Genomic DNA, 23,358 nt, shown 5'->3' with positions numbered 1-23,358 from the left:
AACACAGTCAACAAGACCAAACGGCAGCCCACAGACTAGGAAGAGATCTTCACCAACCCCGCATCTGAAAGAGGGCTGATCTCCAAAATATACAAAGAACTCAAGAACCTAGGAATCAAACCACCAAATAATCCGATTAAAAATGGGGTACAGATGTAAATAGAGAATTCTCAACACAACAACCTCAAATGGCAGAGAGACACTTAAGGAAATGCTCAACATCCTTAGCCACCAAGGAAATGCAAACCAAAACCACTCAGATTCAATCCTACACCAATCAGAATGGCTAAGATCAAACACACCAATGACAGCTCATGCTGATGAGCATGTGGAGAAGGGGGAACAGTCCTCCATTGCTGGTGGGAGTGCAAACTTGGGTGGAAATCTGTATGGCAACTTCTTAGAAAATGCGGGATCAACCTACCTCAAGACCCTGCAATACCATACCACTGTTGGGCATATACCCAAAGGAGGCACCACAAGGACATTTGTAATAGCTAGATCTTGGAGACAGCCTAGATGCCCCTCAACTGAAGGCTGGATAAAGAAAATGTGGTATATTTACACAATGTAACACTACTCAGTGATAACAATGACATGCTAAAATTTGCAGGCAAATGAACAGAACTAGAAAAAACAAAACAAACAAAAAAATCCTGAGTGAGGTAACCCAGAACCAGAAAGACAAATATATTATGTCCACACTCATAAGTGGACATAAAGCAAAAGATACCCAGCCTACAATTCATAACCCCAGAGAAGCTTGAACCCTCTTCCCGAAACTGATGGAAGCAGATGCAGAAATCCACAACTAACCAATGGGCACAGCTCCTGGAGTACAATCGAATGAGGGAGGAGGAAAAGTATGAACAAAGGAGTCAAGACCATGATGGGGAAACCCACAGAATCAGCTGACCCGAGCTAGTGAGAGATCGCTGACTCAGGTCTGACAAATGGGGAACCAGCATAAAACCGAACTAGACTCCCTCAATATAGGTGACAATGGTGTGACTGGGACAATATGTGAGGTCACTGGCAGGGGGTCCAAGATCTAACACTAATGCACAGACTGACTTGGTGGAGCCCATTCTATATGGAGAGATGCCTTGCCCAGCCTAGGCACAGGGGAGTGGAGGGTGGAGAGGTGCCTTGGTCCTGCCTGCCTCAACTAGATGATGGGACAGACTTAGTAGACTTCCTGGGGGAGGTCTTACCCTCTCCGTGGAGCAGATGGGAGGGGGGGTAAGATGAGAGGAAGGAGGGGGAACTGGGATTGGAATGTAAACATTAAATTCATTTTTTAATATGGCAAAAAGATATCATTAAGGCCTTTATGTCCTTTGCTGATTAAATTGTAATATTGCTCGGATGCAAGAGACAGAAATGACCCCAGGACTTATAGGCTGTTCCCTGTTGGCAGGGGTTGGACTAATCATGTTACAAACATCTTTTAAAGTCCCTAAATCCTCCAGGATGACAGTGGCATTATACTTTGCATGTGGGTGATTAAACGAGAGCTCAGAGAAGTGCCCAATCCAAGGTCACTAAGATCACAGAACCCAAAATTTCCACATATTTTAGCTTATAACCCCACCTCCCTAGAGTGCATCGGCTGCTCTGGGATTATCCATGGTTCACTTTTCAGAAAGCAAAAGTTAAGTGCATTGTATTTGATAGCAGTTTATGTTGTTCCACTCTCTGGCAGTAAAGCACAGCCACATGCCACTTAATGTTTTCATCAAGGACAGATGACATGGATGATGCTGGTCCATAAGACCACATGTGTCATCTAGAGACGACATGGCCATCATAGTCTGTGTAAGCACATTCCATGGCATTTGCTCAGTGACGTCGCCCAAGGACGCATTCCTCTGAAAGTGACCCTCCTCTTAAGCAGCATGTGACCCATCCCTAACCTGCAGCTTTCAACATCTTAGGCACTGGCAATTGCTTGGTACTGCTCAGGTACTGCTTGGTACTTTCACAGGTGAACGGCTGCCCAGTTTCCACTATTGGGATCTACCTTCCCTATCTGCTTCCATCACAGGTCAAAATGAGGCAACTAACCTCCAGTGTTTGCAGTCTGCCTGGTTGGGTGGATTCTAGCACATCTCATCTTTGGTGCCATTTGCCTTCAAAATATTCACTTGCCCTCTCTCCAAGGCAAAGATGAATTCGTACTGGTAGGTGAGAATTGACATCTCATTTTCTCTGAATGCAGCCCTCCTAACTGGATGGACCAGATAATTTGGTAATCATATACCTCACGGAGTCTATGGGAACTGTCAAATCTCAAAATCTCCAGGGATAATTTGAACTCTTACCTAGGCTTAGGAATCCCAGTGCTGAGTAACAGGATCATGTGTGTTGGTGTGGGGCCAAGTGTAAGTTTTTGTCTGCCATAGTGTGATCTGAGCAAGAAATCTGGGCAGCCCTGTTCCCTTCAACAAAAGAAGGTGGTCTGATGTAACTCAGTATGAAGAGATAAGTTAGGTAAAAAATATTGATTAATAATAATCTCCATTCAGTGTTAACATGCCTCAGTATGAGGACTTGAGAGTCAGATGAGGATGTGGCCTGACTGTAGATTTGTTTTCTCTGATTAATTAATGTGTCTCACCAAATTCATCCTTGAATCCAATAATTCTAAATTCATACCAAATACAGCCATAAGGATTCCTTGCAAAAAAGCAAACATAAGCATTCTGCTTAAGGAGAAGCCAAGACACTTTTGGAAAGCATTTCAGCCGTCCAGCTATTAATTTGTCTTTCTTTGGGAAAGGGGCATTTCACGTTTCTTGCTATCAGTCCCTCTTTAACATGGACCTCATGAATTCCAGCTGTTAGCTACATAATTTCTCTCTGCATTTGATTTCTAGGCTTCTCCCTTGTCTCTAAATCCTTCCCATATGTTAGTTAGGAGGCCTAGGCCTCCTGGGGCACAGAGGTCTAGAGCCGCCTGTGTCCAAGGGCCAAAGTGATGCATGGAACGGCATGGCCGTCCCAAAGCACCCAGATGAGGAGTTGCTGTCTTTGTGCCAGGCCCTCTGCCCTGCGGGCTGCAGTCAACACCTGCTCTTTATTTTTCTGAAGTATTCTTCAATTCGCCATGTTTAAAAGAAAACAGTAAAATTTTTTGTTTGTTTTCAGCTGAAACCACTTCTGGGTTGTCTGCGTTTTGGCTTTTGTTTATGAAGTCTCTGCAGTGTCTTTGCCAAGGAAAGAAAAGGAAAAATATTTCATCTTCCATTTAACCTTTTACAGTCAAGGTCTGTGTGCATCCGAGGGTAGTGAGAATTGTGATGCATTTGGGAAAGCTGGGATTCCCAAGAGGCAACATGCATCAGTTCTGTACAACAAGGACTATTTGTCTAAAATGAAATGCACCAAAAGCAGCTTCCAATGAAAGGAATGTCTACTGGTTTCACGGTGGGCCTGATGTCAGAAATACAAGGGTTGTTAAATTTTGCAGCCAGATTGCACCTCTCCCCAGCATACTTCACAGGCATTGCTGGGTTGTGTCTTTGATCTCCTCAAATAAAGGGAACCTATCATAAGACGACACTTCATCCTTCATATTCCCTAAGTTACTCCTGGATCCAACACCTCTGGTATCTTGTTCATAACTTGAGGACAAAATTCAGCCAACATGGCATGGTTTACAACCTTCTAAGAGGTGTAGAACTCCATCCAAGCAAGCATTTAAACTATGTCCAGTTAGCCTTCTGGTAGACCTGATGTAAACAAGTTTCCCACTAGAGGTCTTCAAGGGTTCCTTCCAGGTTTAAGACTCAGTCACCTCCGTTAAAAGTTCACTTCCTCCAAAGCCTTAAATTCCCACGAAGCCCATGCTTTCAGATCTTAACCCCCAGCACTGACTTGACAGTCCATAACCGAGGGCTTTCTTTCCACCCACCTGCCAGATCCTTCTCTCAAGCTATCTCTGCATCCCTGATATTTCCCCAGTCTGGAATAGACCCCATGCCCTCCCCAATTCCAATCTACTTTCTCAGCTCTTTGTGTCCAAAGTGATACTTTCTGATCCCCGTTCAATCCCTAACGATGGGCAAGACCTTGTTGAAAAGCTGCCTCTCTCTCCTGCCTTCCTAATCCATCTCCATCTGTGTATGTGGCTGCCAGCATCACTACCCAGCACACACAATAATCAATAGCACAGACAGACATAAGTGTGTGCACTCTTTGAGGAAGGAGACTATTTACTCTCCTTCCCTCCCAACATAGTCCCAGTACCCACACATAGAAACACTGAGATAGTGCTTGTTAAATACATCACGGAAATAAGTAATGTTAAAGGACATGATTCTTCAGATTTCCACAGTGTGACGCCTCAGAACCATCTTGGCCCCTTCACTCATATCCCATATTTAGCCACCAGTCACTCTTCCTTCTTCTGTTGAAGGCTCTCTTGCTTTATACCTTCCATCAGTCCAGTCTGGTCCTTGGATCCCATTCATTAACTCCCTACCCAGTTTCCCTACATTCCGGTGCTTTTAGCTTTTCATAACAATGCACTGTGGATACCAAAGGCAGGGTATTCTTTCTAAAGCTCCTACTAATCGCTTCCCTACTCCCATAGGCTGTAATCTAGCTATGTTGTTCAGGAACTCAGTGATCTTCTAGTCCTGCCTTTCTGTGTGCCCATCTGTGTCATCCAGGAACTCGGTAATCTTCTAGTCCTGCCTTTCCCCTCTTCACATTGCATGCACACTGCTCAGCCTATTCTCGATATACCAAACAACAACTATATACCAAATAACATCAATTGTGTTATTCTGACCTTGACTGGGCCCTATTCATATTCTATGCACAAGTTCAAGTCTTCTCTCACCTCTGTGAAGACTTCCCTAATACTCTACTCCAAGGTGCCCACTCCATCCTCTTGAGCTTAATGTCCTTGCCTAGAACCACATGCTTATCAACAGCAATCTAAGATGGCTGAGGGAGGGGAGGAATAGGGGAAGAAGGGAAGGAGAGGGAGAGAGGAACTTGTGAAATTAGATAAACGTGGGTGATGCATCTGATGTCATCAAACACACTGAGGGTGTATGCCAGCCATTAACTTCTAGTTGATCTGCACACCCACACAACAACAGCCCTCAGAGCCATGAACCCTGTCCTGGTCAACAGATCTGAAAAAGGAAGTGTGGTGCTTGATCTTCACCATAAACTTGGTTTCAGATATGGACACCAAACTCAGAGCTTGAGGTATACACCCCGCCAATGTGCCCTGTCACTCTTGATGTGTAGCAGGTAGGAGTTTGCAGTTCTTCCCCAGCTGGCCTGCAAACCTCCTGAGGGCAGACGCCAGTCTCAGGCCAGTCTCAGGCCCCCGGTCTCTCCCTCACCATGGGGCGTAAAGCCAGAGTAAATGCCCATCCTGCCAATAATACAAAGTGATTCGTTTCCTATTAATGAACCGTTTTAAATGCATAAAAGCAATATATTATAACTTTCCAAGGCATCCCCCCATCTGTTAAATCGTTGTTTTAGTGGCAATGCTCAGGTAAGCTAATTTTCCAGTGCTTTTTGTACATAAAGTACGTGAGAAACAATGAAGATCTGGTGATCTGCCTCTCACCTCACCTCCAGAGGTGAACCCTCCCCCTCCTGATGCCGCCATCCTCCTGGGGACACCCCTGGAAAAGATGCCCGTGCTGAGTGAGGCTACTCTTTCTCTCCAGCCAACACCAGACTATCAGCCTCAGAGATGCATTCAAATCTGTTTTTTGTCAAGGAAAGACACACTGCCTTCCTGCGGCCTCTACCTTGAAATATTCAAGCCAATGTTTTGTGGAGATTAAATCACTGTCTCTCTGACGTGGATTAGCAGAGCAGCGCCCGACACTGCGCTGAGTCAAGCCCTCCTTCCTGTTTCCACTCTTCTGTGGATCACATTTCCTGTTTGTATTCTGCCCCTGAGCATTATAATCCGAACATGAAATCTCACAGATCTCTTTATGTCTCTGTTGGGAAATTTAAGTACTTGTCCCTTACAGCGTTCTTTCTCCCCACCCAGCTGTAGAACTCCGGTGCCCTCAAGGTTGAGCAACCAAGGTTGTTTCCAGAACTTTCCAGTGTGCGGTGCCCGTGCCTTGGCCCCAGGTGTGGGTGGTGCATGATCTCCTCCTACGCTTAGCCCGCCCCCTGGCTTGGATATTATAAGCCCATCACTCTCTCTAATAAATGGCAGCAGCTTCTTCTTCACGTCTTGTGGTCGTCTGTTAAGTGCTTCAATCCCGACACCCTCGGCCAGCTCGGTACTCTGGCCACGCAGCATGTGTCCTTTGTGGATGGGTGTGTGGAAATAGCTCACATGAGCCACTGGCGCCTTTACTTGGCAAGGCTTTCTTCTCGCCTCCAGAGGACACACGGTCTGCCTTGGCCCACGTAAGGAGCCAGGCATGCCATCTCTCCTAGCAGCCATCTACTTCCTCAGAAACTGGTCTGCAGGGAAGGTTGCTTTCGATGGATCTTTCCGTTCTCTCCTTCCCACTCTTCCTGTTCCTGACCAATGCTTCAGTTCAACGGCTTGATTTTCAAATTACTTTGTAATTACAAAATTTAGCTAATTTTAGACTAATCCCAGAAAGTGGCGTCTATGGCTGCCAGTTCCTGCCGGTTCCTTTCCTTGGCACGATTGCAGCTAGATGTGAAGTTAATTGCGCCCTGATTTTAACCATGCCACCTGAACAGGCTAGCTGCTCTTTGAGAAAGTATCAATTAAAATGGGGGCGGGGGAGGAGAAGGCATTCAAGATGATGGATTAAAGAATGAGGCTCTCTTAGCCTAGAAGCATGCCGAGGGGTTACGATAATGGCCTCTAAGTACATAGGGGATAATGCCTGGCTGCCGGCAGATGCATGGAAAATAGAACAAAAGAGAATGGCTTTAAAATGGGAACATGGAGATTCAGAATGGAGATAAGGAATAAAATGAAGCCTAAAGACAGAGTCGCTTATAAGGGGGACAAATCTCTGCTACACGAAGGAAGACAGACGGGGGCTTTGGGGGGCAGCTTTCCATCAGTTGTATCCCCGGAACAATAATAAAAAAGGAGACACAAGAATCCTAGGAGTCAGCCCCTGTTTCTCTCCCTATTGGGTTTGCAAGCGTATTGATGGGGCCTTCCATATAATTTGCAGGCCCCGGTACGAAATGCATGTTCAGAGCACGTTGGACAAAGATTTCAAGATGGCAAACCATTGGCATCAAAGGCCCTTCTGAATACAAGATTCTAGACAGCCTCGCAAGCCACACATCCACGGAGCTGATGGCCTCGTTTACTTAGCTGGCCCTCATGTGGAAATCTGAGTTAACCTCTAAGATCTCATAAAAAGAAAAAAATCCATGTCCAGCTGGCAAAAATGGATCCATGGGTAAAAGTTCTTCTCAAATAGGTCTATGCCTTGAGTTTGATGCCCAGAATCTACCGTGGAAGGCCAGAACTGACTCCTAAAAGTTGCCCAGCTGTGATATACAGTACACACACTGTATACACACACACATACACTGGATGCACACACACATACACCACCAACACCACAATAATAATTATTTTAATAAATAAAGTTCAAAAGGAAAATCTACCCAGCTACGGACTGAGGTGGGTACCCACCGTGTAGCAACCAGCTTCGCGGAGAGAGGGGCAAACAGTGGTGTAGGAATAGAGTCTGACTGAAATGAGCTGTGTGAGGGACCGCCCAGGGAAACACACGCTGTGATGGGTCCGTGCACAAATGGCAAAGCAAAACTGGGGCCCTGGAGTCCTCCTTGTCGATGCCTCTTTCTCCATAGCCTGGTATGGTGCCCACTTTCCAGTCACTGCTGTCTCTTGGAGGAAATATATTTGTGCTCGGTGTGAACCACGCCCTGTGCACCCTCCACCCGAGCCCACTCTGTACCTATCTTTCCTGCTCTACTGTGGAAACTGATTCTCCGACAAGCTAAGGTGTTAAGGGTTAATAATAGCTTGACACCTAAACCTATTATCAGTTCACTTGAAAGGGAAAAAAAAAAAGTCAAGCCCCTCGGGGCCTGGGAGAACTGTGGAATGGAGTCCAAGGTAATTTAAGATTTTGTTTTATTTTAAAACTTTAAACATGTATATGAGTCCTACTTTCTATTCTATAATGCAGTTGTTTCCATTTTCATATCTTTAAGAAACTTTAATATGTCAAATTGCTTCTCTCTGGAACAAAATAAGTCGTCTGGCTTTTCATTTTCCTCTAGGCATAAACAAAACGTTTGATCCAGTGCAATCCCAACAAGACGCCACACTGAAATCCAGTGGGTTTGCATCTTCTGTGGACTAATTAGAAGTTAAAAAGTACCTGTTCACAAGGCGACAGAACTTGTTTTGCCAAGATCAGCAGAGGCAGTTAGAGCCCCAGCCCTGGGGAGTTTTCAGTGCCCTTTGGTACCCATGAAAAAAGCATCTGCCCTCCCCAAACAGGATACCCACTTCATTGTGACTTAGCCTCTAACAGCCCAAGTTCCTTTCCCAGCCAAGCGCTCTTTGCGTTCTCGTTCTCGGGGGACGCTGAGATTGACCCTTTAAGACAATGCAGATTTACCAGATTGTCTTGCGACTCTGTCTCTATAAGACTTACTATATCAGAACGTCCCATTTCACCAGAGTCCCATCTGTTACTACTTGCCCACACACAGTTGGCCCTCCACGGTTACCACATAGCTTCATTGTTGCAGTAGGGACAAACACTTGTTAGCCTCCCTTAAACAAGATTAGCATGTTAATTACTGGTTGGCTTTTAATAGATACCAGCAAAGTAATAACTCTCAGCATTGGCTGACCACAACGTCCAAGGTCAGTGTTTCACTAGTCATTATGAGGGTTAGAATAGTTTATCACAGTCTTTAAAGTGGGCCAACCTTAGCTGATGGACATATGCTGTTGCTCAATCCCGCTAATAATCTCCCTGTTAATAAATTGGTAAGACTAAAGTAGGAAATAACGGCTTGGATTTTATACACTTCACACAGGAAACCTTGGGTTTATTTCCTTACTGACTCTAACTGGGCTCTGGTTGGCCAATGACACTTTTTCCCAAGGATGGCCTCGGCTTCGTTTACCACCTGAAACCGTCTCCACTGGCTATGAGAGGCCATCCCTCTGTTCCTGGCTATATATTACTGGACATTTGTTATTGATCCCCCAACCTGCTGTGTGTGTATAGCTTACCCTGCTGCAAAGGAATGCGTCAGGTTGAGGGCAGATGCTCAAAGGAGGATCAGAGCCTGAGTCTGGGCAGATTGTAGTGAAAAGGGCACTGAGCTCCACTGAGGCCTGGGAAAGAAACACCACAGGACAGGCTCAGGCAAAGAGCCTCCAGCACCTGGGAGTCCTCTCAAGTTTGAGGGATGAGGGGAAGCCTCATGAAGGTGTGTGTCGGGATTTGAGTCTGAAATGTCCCCTTACAAGGTCCTGTATGTTTACACCCTGCCTGGTGGCCCTGCATGGGGAGTTTATGGACTCTAAGGAATTAAGACCGAGCTGACAGGACAGTGGAGATGGTTCCTGAAGGTCACACCTAGCTCCAGCTCCTGTTGCATTCCATGCTCTTCTGTGTATTGTGGTGGGAACAGCCTCTGCAACGAACTGAGTTGTAGCCTCGAGCCAAGCTACAGCACCATGAGCCAAAGCCAATCTTTCCCACCTTACTGTATGTGTAAAGGAGTGTGGTCATGGTGACAGAAAATACCTAATACAATTCCACATGAGGTTGGCCCCGTGGCTTTGAAGGATAGGGTTTTTCGTCACAGAGAACAATGCCAGCAAATGTTTGAGAACAGAGTAAACCCCACCACGGTCTCATTACAAAACGAGATGTGCTTCCGTTAAACTCGAGTGAGAGTTATGGTTGGGAAGTCCAGGGAAGGATAGAGACTTCCAGGAAAAAAGGCTTTAGAATGTATTCATCTGGTAAAGGGAGGCCGTGCTAGGGGGCAATTTACATGGGCTTGAGCCTCCGTAACAAAGCATCATGCTAACGTCCAACAGGGTGTGGAACAGTTGGGAACAGAGTGAAAGCCCAGGTGGTGAGCCCATAGCTCCTGCCGAGCTAAGGCAATGAGAGCCTGGCAACCAGAGGCTGACAAGCAGGAGACTCAGGGCGACCTGGGGGGAAGTTTTAAGATGGCTGTGTAGGGGAGGGAAGGAAGGGTAGGCTGAGGGAGGGAGGAGGAAGAATTACAAGGTAAGCTAGCCCTGGACGAGTGTCAGCACCACCATGACCCGACAGGACCCTCCCAGGAGCAGAAGGCATTGAGCACTGGCAGAATAACGGGGAGCCTCAGTGAAATGCCCACAGTTCCCCTCAGGCATTGAGCACCCGCAGAATAACAGGAGCCTCAGTGAAATGCCCACAGTTCCCCTCAGGCATTGAGCACCCGCAGAATAACGGGAGCCTCAGTGAAATGCCCACAGTTCCCCTCTACTGTTTATCTTAAAGGTAAGTCTCCACCCCGACTCACTAAGGCTGACCAGGACCTGTTGCCAGAAGCCTTGGCGGCAGCCTGCTCCATCAACACCACAAACCCGTTCCTCCCTGGGGCTTCGCGCTCTCCTTCCTGACATTCCACCATCCCTGTCTTCGCCTGGATAATTTCAACCTGTCATCAGACTTTCCCTGACCACATGGCAACCATGGGCCACTGCCCTGTGAGTCATCTGTGCTATTTCTCACTCTCCGAGAAAAAGGATGAATTCTCCCTCTGGGCCCTCACTAGAAGGTGAGCGCCATGATAACTCGGTCGCCTTCCTGCAGGCCAGCGCATGCCTACGACCTAGAATGTTTGCTACCCATCATCACCGAATGAATGTCCCTGTGCACCACACACTGTCTTCACAAGGGACACTGCTTTAACCACAGGTCACGTCTCAATCAAAATGTCCCTTTACTGCCACTGCAGTTGCAGTCACATGACATTGTTATTGTTAATAATTCTAACCACAAGCTAAGTGTTTATCATCTGCCGCGTTCAGCGTGCTCATTATATGGGCGTCAGCTCATTAACATCCTCATTTTAATAATCTCAAAATTAATTTAACTGGGACCATGGAAGTCACTTGCCAGTCAGTGATAGAACAAGGATTAGAAGTCCAGCTTTACCAATTCCAAAGCTACTAACACATACCGCCTTCTTGCCAAAAGTCGCCATCTTTGAATATTAAAACTATGAGAACACTGGACTTAATGAGACATAAACCACAAGGGACAGTCCCAAGGCAGTATTTTTAAGTCACTTCTGATGATATGGAATTCCAGAGTGGGTGGTGAATACATCCTTTGCAGGAAAAAACAGAAAAATGAAAAGTAAAGAGCTGTTCACAAGAAAGAAAAGTCTTAGTTACACGTCGTTAATTGTGTCAAGACACCCACCATCACCCATCATCATTTGAGGGAAATCCAGTAGTGGAAGTGTGCATTCCCCCAAGTAAAGATGGAGATTGGTTTTGCCGGAAGTGCAGCTAGAAGGGTAAAGCCCAGGCCTTGGCAAAATTCCAGCAGCTTGTCAAAGGGCTTTTGTAGACTGTAGGGGGTGCTAGTGGAGGTCCACATGACAGTGCCTACCCACCACACCCCCCTCTAATCCTACTAACCGTGTGGAATAACAGAGAGTTGATTTCTGAAGTTCATTGAGAGACAGTTGGAGTGGGAGAAAGGTCTGCCAACGTAGCCATAATGCTCTAGGAATAAGAATATATGGGCAACCAAACGGCCTCGGGCTGTGAGATGTAAATACCATCTTGTGAGGTGCCTGGGATACCATTTTTCAAGACTCCAAGTAGTAAAAAAAAAAAAATAAAATAAAAAAAGAAGATGAGAGAAAAAGATGAGATTTTTTTTCAAGGCAATATAATATTTAAGGCTTCTAGTGAAATGAAGCTAAAGCTCCGGGAGGGAAAGTAAAGGCGTTGATTACCTTATTGCCTGGGCGCTCGGATGTTATACTCAGCATGCATCTTCTTAATACTTGGGGGCTATATTTCCACTTTTTTAAATATTTATCATTTCTTTTCAAAACAAAAAGGAAAAGAAAAAACTACAGTCTGTAACCGTACTGAATTTACGGGGAGGGGGATGGATTCTTTTAAAGATGCAACAGTGTCAGAATTTGTTGGATCTCCTACATCGACCTTAGAAATGGCCCTGTGTCTTCATATCTCATGCGTCATTAATTAATTTTAATACTTCATTATTAATGAGCTCTTCCAGAAGCTGTATTTCTGTACTGCTGGGAAGCCACCTTCGGGGGGGGGGGGGAGCGCTGATCTGCAAGTGGAGAGGGTTAGTCTTTTATTATCACACTGTGGAAGGCATGTGTGCAATTCTCCCTTAATGGCAGAATAAATGGAATAGTGATAATGCTTCACACTAATAAATTAAATTTGGGTCATCAGTGTAAGATAGAAATGTTTCTGATAGCTACAGCCTGGGATGCAGAAGCTGGGGGGGGGGGGAAGCACAATTGTTCTGGAAATTTTTCTTTGTATTTAAAAAAAGAAGGTTATCATTTGAATATTTCCCTTAACTTTGCTAAAAATAATAACCATGACAGAATGCTTTTACCCCCTTCTAACAGGGATGCCAATTTTTAATAAATAAATAAATAAATACGTTTAGATGATGAAGAGCCACAGTGACCCCTACTGGAAATAACTGAAACTGGATTTGATCTTAAAGCAGAGCTTTTGCCAACAGAAACATTTCTCTCCACAAAAAAAAAAAAAAAAAAAAAAAAACTCATATTCATGCCTGTGCCTGACTTTCTTATCCCCTGGATTGTTCATAGATACTTTTCTGGGTGTCGTTTACATACTTTTGCAATCATGCTGTATGAATTTTGTAACACATCAATAAACGGCAACAGTCATTTCCCCATTCCCCATGGGTATTAAATTTTCATAAGTGTCTGTTTGGATGTAGTACAATCCATTCAACCATTACCTTTCACTGTGGAATTCTAGAAGAATTGTTTTGTTTTTAATATTTTGAAAGGAAAATTTTGTGGAGAGACCTGGATGGGATTGGCTAAGCAGTGCAAGGTAAGGAAGATCCTTGGGCGGCGGTATCAGCAGGCTCCACAGAGGCTCTCTGTGATTAAAGTGTCAGTCGCTAAGTGGACACCCGCTGTATTTAAAATGCTAACACTGTGTGGGAGCCAGAGAAGGAAAATACTGGGGGAACTTGACCAAAGTAGGTGAGAGGCGCATGTGCACAAAAGCGATGCAACGCATTGCTCTAAAAGCTCAGGGCCCTCCTGGAATACCAAAGGGGAGAGCAGCCAGCCTTCCAGAAAAGCAACTGGGAAGTTGCGGTCACTGTGCAGCTGAGAAGAAAGGGGCAGGGACACCTGAGATAGAATGCAACAGAAACCAAATCTCACAGCCTGGGACTCCGGGGTATCCCGGTTGGATGGTGAGTGGATGGTTCCAGAAGAGGGTTTAGGAGAGATCACGTGTTAGAAGCACAGAAGGCGGAGGGGTCCACTCTGAAAGTCAACTGTGCCCCACCCACTGTGCCAGGAGGTTGTGTGGGTGTGAATTTGCAATCACAGAAATGAAACAGACCCCATTTTCAGATGAGGAAGCTGAGAGGCTCAAATGGGAGAGACAAATCTTAGCCGCGTTAGAAACACAAGAAGCCCCACCTCCTTCTCGGGGTCATCTTTGTCATCTTGCCTTTGTGATGGGAGATGCCATTATGTACATATGTTTCTCATACTGGTTAATGAATAAAGCACTGTTGGCCAATAGGAAAGCAAGATAGGCAGGACAAGGAGGAGAAAGGAAGTAGGAAGGAGGAGTCAAGATGTAGAGTCTGGAGAGAACAGAACTGCCATTCTTCTGCTCTCAGTAAGACCATGTAGAAATACATAGAAATGGGTTAATAAGACAGAGCTAGCTGATAAGAAACTAGTACCTGGCCAACAGAATTATATAAAATACAGAGTCCCAGTGTGTTATTTGGGGCTGGCGCGGCGGCAGGACAAGACCAGCGGCAGTGGGCAGAAAAACCTTACTCGTTACATATGGCGCCCACGTAGCTAATAAGAACTTCCACTTAAAATTTAAACAAAAACTTAAAAAAGTGTTCTAGAAACAAAAGAACAGAGACAAGCAAGGTTTCTTGGTAGTAAGCAGCATTATTCTCGGTTGGACTCTGCTTTGCGAGAGACAAGCAGATAATTGTGCGAATCCTTTAAGAGAAATTTCCTAACTCATCATAAGCGGCAAAAAACCGCAAGGCTTTTAAATAACTCTGCTAACAATTTATTGGTGTGTATGAGAGAGATGGCAATGACAGTGACCACATCTCCAAGCCGACAGCATGCTTGCTGGATGGCAGCGCAGACCAAGGCAGTGAGCACAGCTCTCAGTGCTGGCGGTAAAATAGCCGCTGCCATCTTTGATAAACCGCGGCTGACACAGCTATGACTTTCATTTTTGCAACATTGTTATTTACCTGATAAAAGACTCGTGGCTACAAAAAGATAAAGATTTACATTAAAGACAGATTCATATTAAGAAAAACCTCTAAAGGTTTACAGTATGTTCTAAAATATATGTAGGCTTGGGAGAGAAAAGGAATAAAATGGTTTTAAAAATACAGTGAGGAGTTGGGTGTTGTGGCACACACCTTTAATCCCAGCACTCAGGAGACAGAGGCAAGCAGATCTCTGTGATTGCAAAGTAAACCTGATTTGCAGAGTGAATTCCAGGACACAGAGAAACCCTGTCTCAAAAAAATGAAAAAATAAAAAGTAAAAGAAACAGAGTAATAATAAAGCCATGTAAAGATGAAAAGCTCAGAGAAAATCTGGTTACTGTACGGTGTTATATTGTCTTTGTATCTTTTGACTGCTGAGGAAATAACAACTGTTAAAACAAATGCTGCTAGATCAAACCAATTTATATATTTTAAAAATGCTTTGACTCCAAAATTTAAGTTCAAGGACAAGTTACTGGGGAAAATGATTTCTATTTCTGTTTCAACAGAAAATAAAAGGCTGTGGATTCCTTCCAGACTAATTTGGTTTGATCAAGCCAGACCCCTTGAAACAACGTCCCAGGTGATAAAACATTCAAAACAGTTGGGACAAGCCAGCCTTGCAGACTACAGCCAGGATTTCTGCATCTTCTTAGGATCCCTAATGACAGCGCCCCCTATCAGCAGGAAGCTGTTTGGAAACAATGATGCCCAAATTCCCAAATATTGTTTATAAATGTTTGTTTTCATTTAAATGTGCTTGGTTATAAATGGTTAATGATCACAGCCAATTCTTTTTATGGGTAAAAAGGGAATGCTGATATAGATATGAATACTTTGTTTTGGAATGGATTTTCATTTATTGCTACAATTTAAGGTCAATTTTGTGATATGTATATTTCTCCTCTTGTTTAGATACTGTGTTTGCATAGTTCGTTTAGAAATGGAATGTATAATTTAGGACAGATTATAGATAGTTACCTATAATAGTCAAAACTTATAGTGTTAGTTAGGTTTTCTAGATTTATAGAGATGTATTTGAGATGGATAGGCATTCTTCAAACCTTTCAAAAACCTACAGAATATGGCATTTAAAATGGTTTAGGGTTTTTCTTGATAGTGAGACATATATGCTGGCAACACCTCCTGCATCAGAAAGGAAGATGGACATCGAAGAAACGTGTTATGAAGTTTACTTCCAATATGGCAAGACTAGCCATTTGGACAAGATACTGCTCTTGTCTGGATTATCTGACTTTGTGCTGTATAAACTGGACATGTAGGACCCACAGGAAAGTGGCTGCTAATACAAGATGGACATTGCTACAGAGTTCCTGCTTCATGGAAGAGTCTGCCAGACAGTCTGCAGGACACAGAGAAAAGTGACTGACAAACTGCCAATACAAGAAGACAGTTTAAAGTTTCCTGCTTTGCTGAAGAGTCTGCCAGACACACTATGGCCTATGGGCTGAAGATGATTACAGAAGAACTTAAGATGACTGACAAGGCAAGATGTCTCTGTCATTTCTAGAGTTTATATACTATCCTTTTGTGGTCTTTGAAGGAGTTGAAGACAGTTATGGTTATAGTTTTCCTTAGTTAGGCTTAAAGATAAGTTACATATAGAACTTCAGACTCACAAAGATAGGGTAGATGATGGAATATTTTCTTTGAATCTTGCTAAATGTTAATGGACTAAATAAAGTTAACTGTGATTCTTATTTGATAACTGTTATGTGATATATTTTGCTATGCTAAGGTTAAAACCCTTCCTTTTATTTAGACAGAAAAGAGGAGATGATGAGAGATGTCATTCTGTATATGTTTCTCATAGTGGTTTAATGAATAAAGCACTGTTGGCCAATAGGAAAGCAAGAGAGGAGGGACTAGGAGACAAGGAGGAAAGAGGAAGTAGTAAAGAGGAGTCAAGATGGAGAGACTGGAGAGAACAAAAGTCCGGGTCCACTCCCCGGTAAGATAAGTTCACGTGGAGATTATAGAAATGGGTTAATACTTAAGACAGAGCTAGCCTATAAGAAACTAGTACCTGGCCAATATCATTATATCTAATACAGAGTCTCAGTGTGTTATTTGGGGCTGACGTGGCGGCGGGATAAGACCTGCGGTGGGAGGAAAAACCTTACTCCTTACACCTTTGTGTAGGGTGGTCAGCCCCACTGGGACAAAAAAAAAAAAAAAAAAAAAAAAAAAAGACTCTGATTTTGCATCTGATCTGGTCTCTTGGTGATCTTCGAGGGTCTGGACTCAGAGGTCTCCCTGGAAAGTAGATGAGTCTAAGCACACAGAGCTGCGTCAAACTGGCCCAAGTTCTCCACAGCACTTCCTACACATCCTAAAGGAAATATGTAGATCACGGCCTTGCTCTCCTGGAAGCCCTTTACTCACCCCTCCGCTCCCTTTGCCAAACAAAATCCAATTTTTTTTCTTTATATTTCTTTCCATTTTCTTTTTGTTTGTTTGTTTGGGTTTTTGTTGGTTGGTTGGTTGGTTTCTCAAGACAGGATTTCTCTGTATTGCTTTGCAGCCTGTCCTGGAACTCACTCTGTAGACCAGGCTGGGCTCAAAGTCACAGAGATCCCCCTGCCTCTGCCTCCTGAGTGCTGGGATTAAAGGTGTATACCACCACTGGGCTTCCATTTTTTTCTTTTTCAAACTCAAAACTTCTCACACTGTTGTCAAATAAAGTGTATCCAGTAAAAGAAATGGTTTGAGAAGCACTCGTCTAGCAAAGGACTTGTGTCTTTGATAAACAGGCAGTTATTAAACACCAACAGAGATAGTTTCTTTAACTGGCAGGGAATGTGACTCAGTGGTAGAGCATTTGACTGGCGGGGGGGGGGGGGGTGTCAAAAGACAACTTGCTGAACAGATTACATGCAAGAAGATGTAAAAACAGTATATGCTACTAGGGAGCTGCAAATTAAAATATCCGTGAGATTGTTATAGTAGCCCAAAACAAAAGAAGGGTAACACTAAGTGCTGGTGAGAATATAAAACATGGTATGGCATTTCCTCTGCAAGATGCTTCAGCATCCTTCTACAATCCCGAACACACTGATACAATCCATTCATCATTTCCCTTGGTAGCTGAAAGTTGATGAGCTGAAAACTTATACTGATAAGTCGAAAATGCCATGTGCAGGAAATGCACACCCTGCCCACAGCTGTTTGTAGCAGCTTTAGTCATAGTTCCTGGGGAGAAGGAAGGAGGAGCAGGAGGAGGAAGAAGCAACCAGATTCGTCTTCCATCAGCTACCGGATAAAGAAACCGAGACACAAATGAATGTGACTCGATGGCAAAAAGTTTCACTGTGGAATCCCAAGAAGACACAGAGGAAACTGTCTTAAGCCTGCCTCAGAAAAGCCTTTTGGGAAGCATCTACTTTCAGAACCTCCCGAACAGTCCACGGCCAGGTGCTGGGGATTTTCCGAGCACTTAAACCAAACATTCAACAGCCCCCTCAAAGACACCCATGCAGATACACTTAGGCAATCACAACAAAGGAAACTGTCCCCAGGTTGGTGTAAATCATCAATTTTCCACAGATGGGGGGGGGGCTCATCTCTTCAAGTAGGGAAAACTCCATTTTGGTTTTCAATTGTTAAATCTACAAACACCTTGCCAGCCCAGTCCCTATGCTTTCAAGGGATAAATTTTTCCCAAGGCTCATAACACCTTTGCGTTCCTTGTCTAATAACTGTCGGTCTGCCAAATCACTTGGGGAAGTTTTGGGATGCGGCGCATATGTTTTTAGTTTATCATTCTTGCCATCTGTTCAAGGAAAACGAGCAACACCGGCTCATGCATATGCATTGTCTGCTGGAGTCCACACCTAAGAAGTTCGGCAAAGTTTGGCAAAGGTCTTTCCACCCACGTGACCTTTCCACTGAGATGCGCTGACGGCTGCCTCCACACTGGGTCAGAGACAAAGTATGCAGAGCAAACATCTTCTCACGCACCAGTTAAAATTAAAATGCACACTGGAAAGCTAAAAAGTAAGGAGACATCTTCTCTATAAGAAATATGGCCGTGGCGGTCTTTTGGAAAGCAACCTCTATTGACTTAACGTAGTCAACACAGACATACCCTCTTCATCATCTTCAAACTGCTACTTTGGGGCCTTTTTTGCTTTTACCAGTAAGGAAGGGAACTGAATTTACTTCCTGTCTCTTAAATGCCTGTTTGGAGGGTTATTGCTCATTATAGCCTCCTTGTAAACATATGGAGCATTTTATAATCCCCTTAAAATATGGTAACTACATCAGAGAGAGCTCTGTGATAACCCCAATTTAAATTTAAATTTCTCCAGGTTTTGATCTTCCGAATTATTAAAAATTCATCCTTCTCGTTACAGATTCAATTTAAACTTCAGGTGAACTTTTCTGAATTCAAAGCAAAACACTGATCTAAGTAGGATTGAGCAGGCTGCCTTTGTGGGATTACTGGGTTGACCAATAGGAAAAGGAAAAAAAAAAAAAACTATTTGAGAGGAGCTGGTCACTTTCAGGTGGGTTGAATCTTAACTAAGCCAAGTTATTCTCTTAAGGGATTTTCAACAGCACTTTCTTGGAATTTCCCCTGTAGCTGTATCCATCCTGGTGAGGAGGCTGGAGGTGGACACTGAAGCATCAAATGGACCAGCTGACTAAACACCAAGGAAGCTCCCCTCAGCTAACCCAAAGATGCACCATTTTGGTTACCATGGATACTAGGAAAGAGGCATGGGTGGATCTTCACAAATCCATAATCACTAATCACTTGTGGGGGAAAACAAAATCAACAAGAACTCCAGGCCTGCTCTATGGCAGGCATCATTTTGAATGGAAACAAATTCAGCTTTCTCCTGCCTTGAGACAAAAAATTATAAAAGCTAGAATTCTAAGTCGCATTCGAGGCTCTATCTCATCTACCAACATGTATTCATATTTGTGAACAGGGATAATGCCAATCAATATCATAACTAGCTTCACTTTCCAGTTCTGAATTCAACTGAAAGAAACATTTTATATGCCGTGCATTATCCCCCAGGGTATCTCAAGCTACCATGCTTTGAGCCACAGAGACCAAAAAAGATAAAATTAAAACATTAGGAGAGCCTCTTCATAATCAAGGGGATAAAAAGTCTACCCAGAAAGCACACAGGGTAAAGACAAAAGCAGATGATTCCTATGAAGGCATCATTTACCGAAATCTGAGCATGCCTAAGCTAACACAGTTTTAAGCTCTCCCGTGAGCAAGCACTGGGATTATTACAGGATATATTCAAAATCTGTCACGATCAGATCCTCCTACTCGGTGAAGGGAGATTAAGCATGAGTGGCCAAATGACCCAAAAGCAGCACAAGGCAGCGTTTGGTGTGTTTTACAAAAGAAGGCACAGACGAGCCCTGTGAGGTCCAAACAACACAAAGAGCTTCAGGCATGGAGTAATCAAAAAGACTCCCCGGAAAGGGAAAGCCTTGAGCAAGATTTGATCTGCCCTGGAGATGACCAGAAGGATGGACATTTGCCCCAGGATGCTGCTGCTGCTGCTGCTGATGATGATGATGACGATGATGTTGCTTATTAATATGCTGAGAGAGGCTGCTCTGAGGAGATGGTGTCTAAGCTGGGACCTGAATTACCAGGAGGAGTCACCCTGCAGGCATCAAGCAGAGAAAGCTACAAGAGCTCTTGTCCTGAGGACGCAGCTGTGTAAGCTTCTCATCCTAACTGAGGAAGACAGCCAGTGGAGGTGGCCGGCCGCGCACAGGGAGATGGGGAGGGTGACATCGGAAGAGATCACAGACAGGCTGAGTCAGTCTTTCAGCCACTACAGAAAGCCACTGGATTCCTCTTAGCGTGCACGAGAGTTCTAGCAAGCCTGCTAAGTGATGACTGTTATATTTTTTTTAAAAAAAGATCATCCTATTTTGGAGAAAGAAGCAAAGACAGAAGCAGAAAGACAAGCTGAAAGTCGTCTGTGAGGAAAAGAGGTGAGAGAATTAGGGAGGCAGGAGCGAGATGAATGAGGCAGCAACCCAGGGATGCACCCTGCTGCTTGATGCCAAAGCAGGAAGAGGGAGGAGGGAGGAGGGAAGGATGTCAACCAGGCTTTTGACTTCAAGTTGGGAAGACATCTTACTAAAATGGAGGAGACTTGAAACAAAAGGACTTATTTGGGGGAGGGGATAGCAAGCGTTCCTTATCAGATATTCTTGGTTTTGCGGGTTCACTTGTTTGTGTCAGTTTGCTTGTTCCTCTCGCGGGTAGCGGCTACCTGCAGAAACAGTGATAGGAAGGACCTAACAGACAGGGACAATTGCAAGGGTGACAAGAAGGCTAGACAGCTGGGTATTGAGAGAGCTGCCTGAGGAGGAGGTTTCCTTTCTCACTCACGCACCAAAAAGAAATGGGTTCCATCCCTACGGTCACCCCGCATGTACGTCCCGTGTAGGCCACCTCCAGCTTCCTGTGTGGGTTGCAGAAAGAAACAAACAAGCGAAATAAGGAAAGGTATGCGTCCATGTTAAGGAACTGTGGACAACTTCAGTTGACACTCACCATTGTCCCCTACAGCTGCAAGAGAACCCTAACCCTGACAAGTACAGTTCTCAAATATATATATGCATTGCTACCCCCAAATATTACCCTGGTATGGGGGAATGGTCTTTGAGAAGGCAGCCTGCTGAGTAAGAAATAATATCCAAAGATATACTGAAAGAACTTAGTGGATTATCTGTAGAGAGGGTATCTAAAGCCATATATTGAGTAAAATGAGCTAAGGTGGTGGTGGTAGTTGTTGTTTTAAGAAAGAGAAAAGGGCTACAAACTTAGCTTGTAAACACTTCAACATTTTAAGTTCCAACAGAACAGGTAGCAAAGACTGTTCAGTGTAGTGGTTAGAGGCTGACGGAAGACTGGAATGCGCTCAACATTGGTAAGGGGTCAAGTTGAGACGTCAGTAGGGTGCCCCCTGCGTTGGTAGCCATGGATAGAGTAGTTTCCATAGCATGAGAAGGGTCAGGCTACAGTGCTGTCAACAGTGATCAGAAAGATGAAAATCCGGAGACAGGCTACAAAGTATTTTCCCCAGAAACCTTACTATAAATGAAACGGAGAAAACATTGATGCACGACCCCAAACGCAGCCTTTGCTTGCAAGTTTGCTGGTTTGTTGCTTGTTCTGCACTAGAATGTGCTTCTCTGCTGAGAGAAGACCTTGGACTTCAAGCTGAGAGGTTGAGACTTAAATTTGAGAAAACACTTTAAGTTTTAAAAGCAAGAGAGAGACACAGTGGAGGCAGAGTTCCAGAAAGACCCACCTGAAAAGAGCTCCCCATAAACTGTGCGAAATTGGAAAAGTACACAGCAAACTCTGGGCGCCACCCAAAGTGAACAGACTAATGCAACAGAAAAAATGGCCATAAAGGGGCCCCTGGGGTAAATCAGCTGTCACTCAGTGACTGAAGAAAGAGCCCCAGAAGGGGCACTCAGAATTGATGCTCTTGAAAACACGAAATTTCTACTCCAAGTCTGTCTCTGAGAGAACGACATAAAAACTCCAAACACCATAAAATACCTGTGGGTAAAATACTAAAGGCACCACTACAATCTGCTAAATATTAAATGGATGGATGTGTTGGATCAGCACTTATTTTTATTCTTAAAATTTATAGAGCTGAGTGAATGGTCATAGGATATAAAGCATGGAAGACAAACTCGTCCTGTGAAGTTTACAGCCCCGTCCAGACATGAACTAAAATGCTGAGTGATGACCCCTAAAATATTTTTTTCCACCCAAAGTGATTGGAGAAGCCATTAGTGTGGGCTAGTGTTTACCCAGCTCTCACCCCTGATAGAAAACCCTGTCATGATGAGACACAGGGCCAACTTACCAAGCTTTTAAATCTGTGTTGCACATATATTCTAAAGTACTGGCAAGGGGGAAAGTGTGTCTTTCCATGGCTCCCCTGCCCTTAATTCAAGATTAAAACAAAACAAATCCTAATTGTTATCAGAGAAGAATCAAGGGGCTCTCTGCTCTTCCAGCTCTCTCACTGTAAACTTCAGTTAAGAGTTGTGGTGCCCTCTCCTGGCCTCTGAAAGTACACACACACACACACACACACACACACACACACACACACACACACACACGCACACACACACCAGGTATGTCACATAAATAAAAGTAAATCTTTAAAAGAATAAAAAGACTCACATCAAGTATGTCAGAATCTTGGGGACACGGTGGCAACTGTCACCCCCATCAGTTTTCAAGCGCAGCTGGCAGTCAAACCAGCCGACTTGGTTCATTCATCCAAGATCACTGCTCCCACTCACGATGATGGAAACCAATTATTACAACTCTGCTTCCTAGTCCCGTATCCCTTTGTCTGTTTCAAAAACCAATAAGCACCCCAGGCTGGCCTTGAACTAGGGATCTCCCTGCCTCTGTCCCCTGTGATTAGAGACCTGTTTTGTCACCTTTGGCTTGAATGCGTATTTCTTCCCTGTAAACCATGTTCCTACTCTCTGGAGATTACATTTAAATCATCCTAAACAGGTAGAAAACACTCACGGTTTATGAGATGTGGCTACCTAAAAGGACAGCTTTGGGGGAGGGGGAGGAGAATAGAATGTATAGTAAGTTAATTGACTGTGAAATTACAGTTTAAGCAACAAAGCTTTCTTTTAAGTGTGAGGGATGTGAAGAAGCATGTAAACAAGCGGATTTTCATTATTCGTGGAAGTAAAACATCGCCTTTTCCTCTTGCCTTTCTTCATCCTCTCTCTTTTGCAACCACCTTATATGCTTCGCATC

The sequence above is a fragment of the Phodopus roborovskii genome, unplaced genomic scaffold, assembly GCF_943737965.1.
Source record: "Phodopus roborovskii unplaced genomic scaffold, PHOROB, whole genome shotgun sequence".
Lineage (NCBI taxonomy): Eukaryota > Metazoa > Chordata > Mammalia > Rodentia > Cricetidae > Phodopus > Phodopus roborovskii.
The sequence above is the reverse complement of the archived record's forward strand: the minus strand, read 5'-3'. Positions refer to the sequence as shown.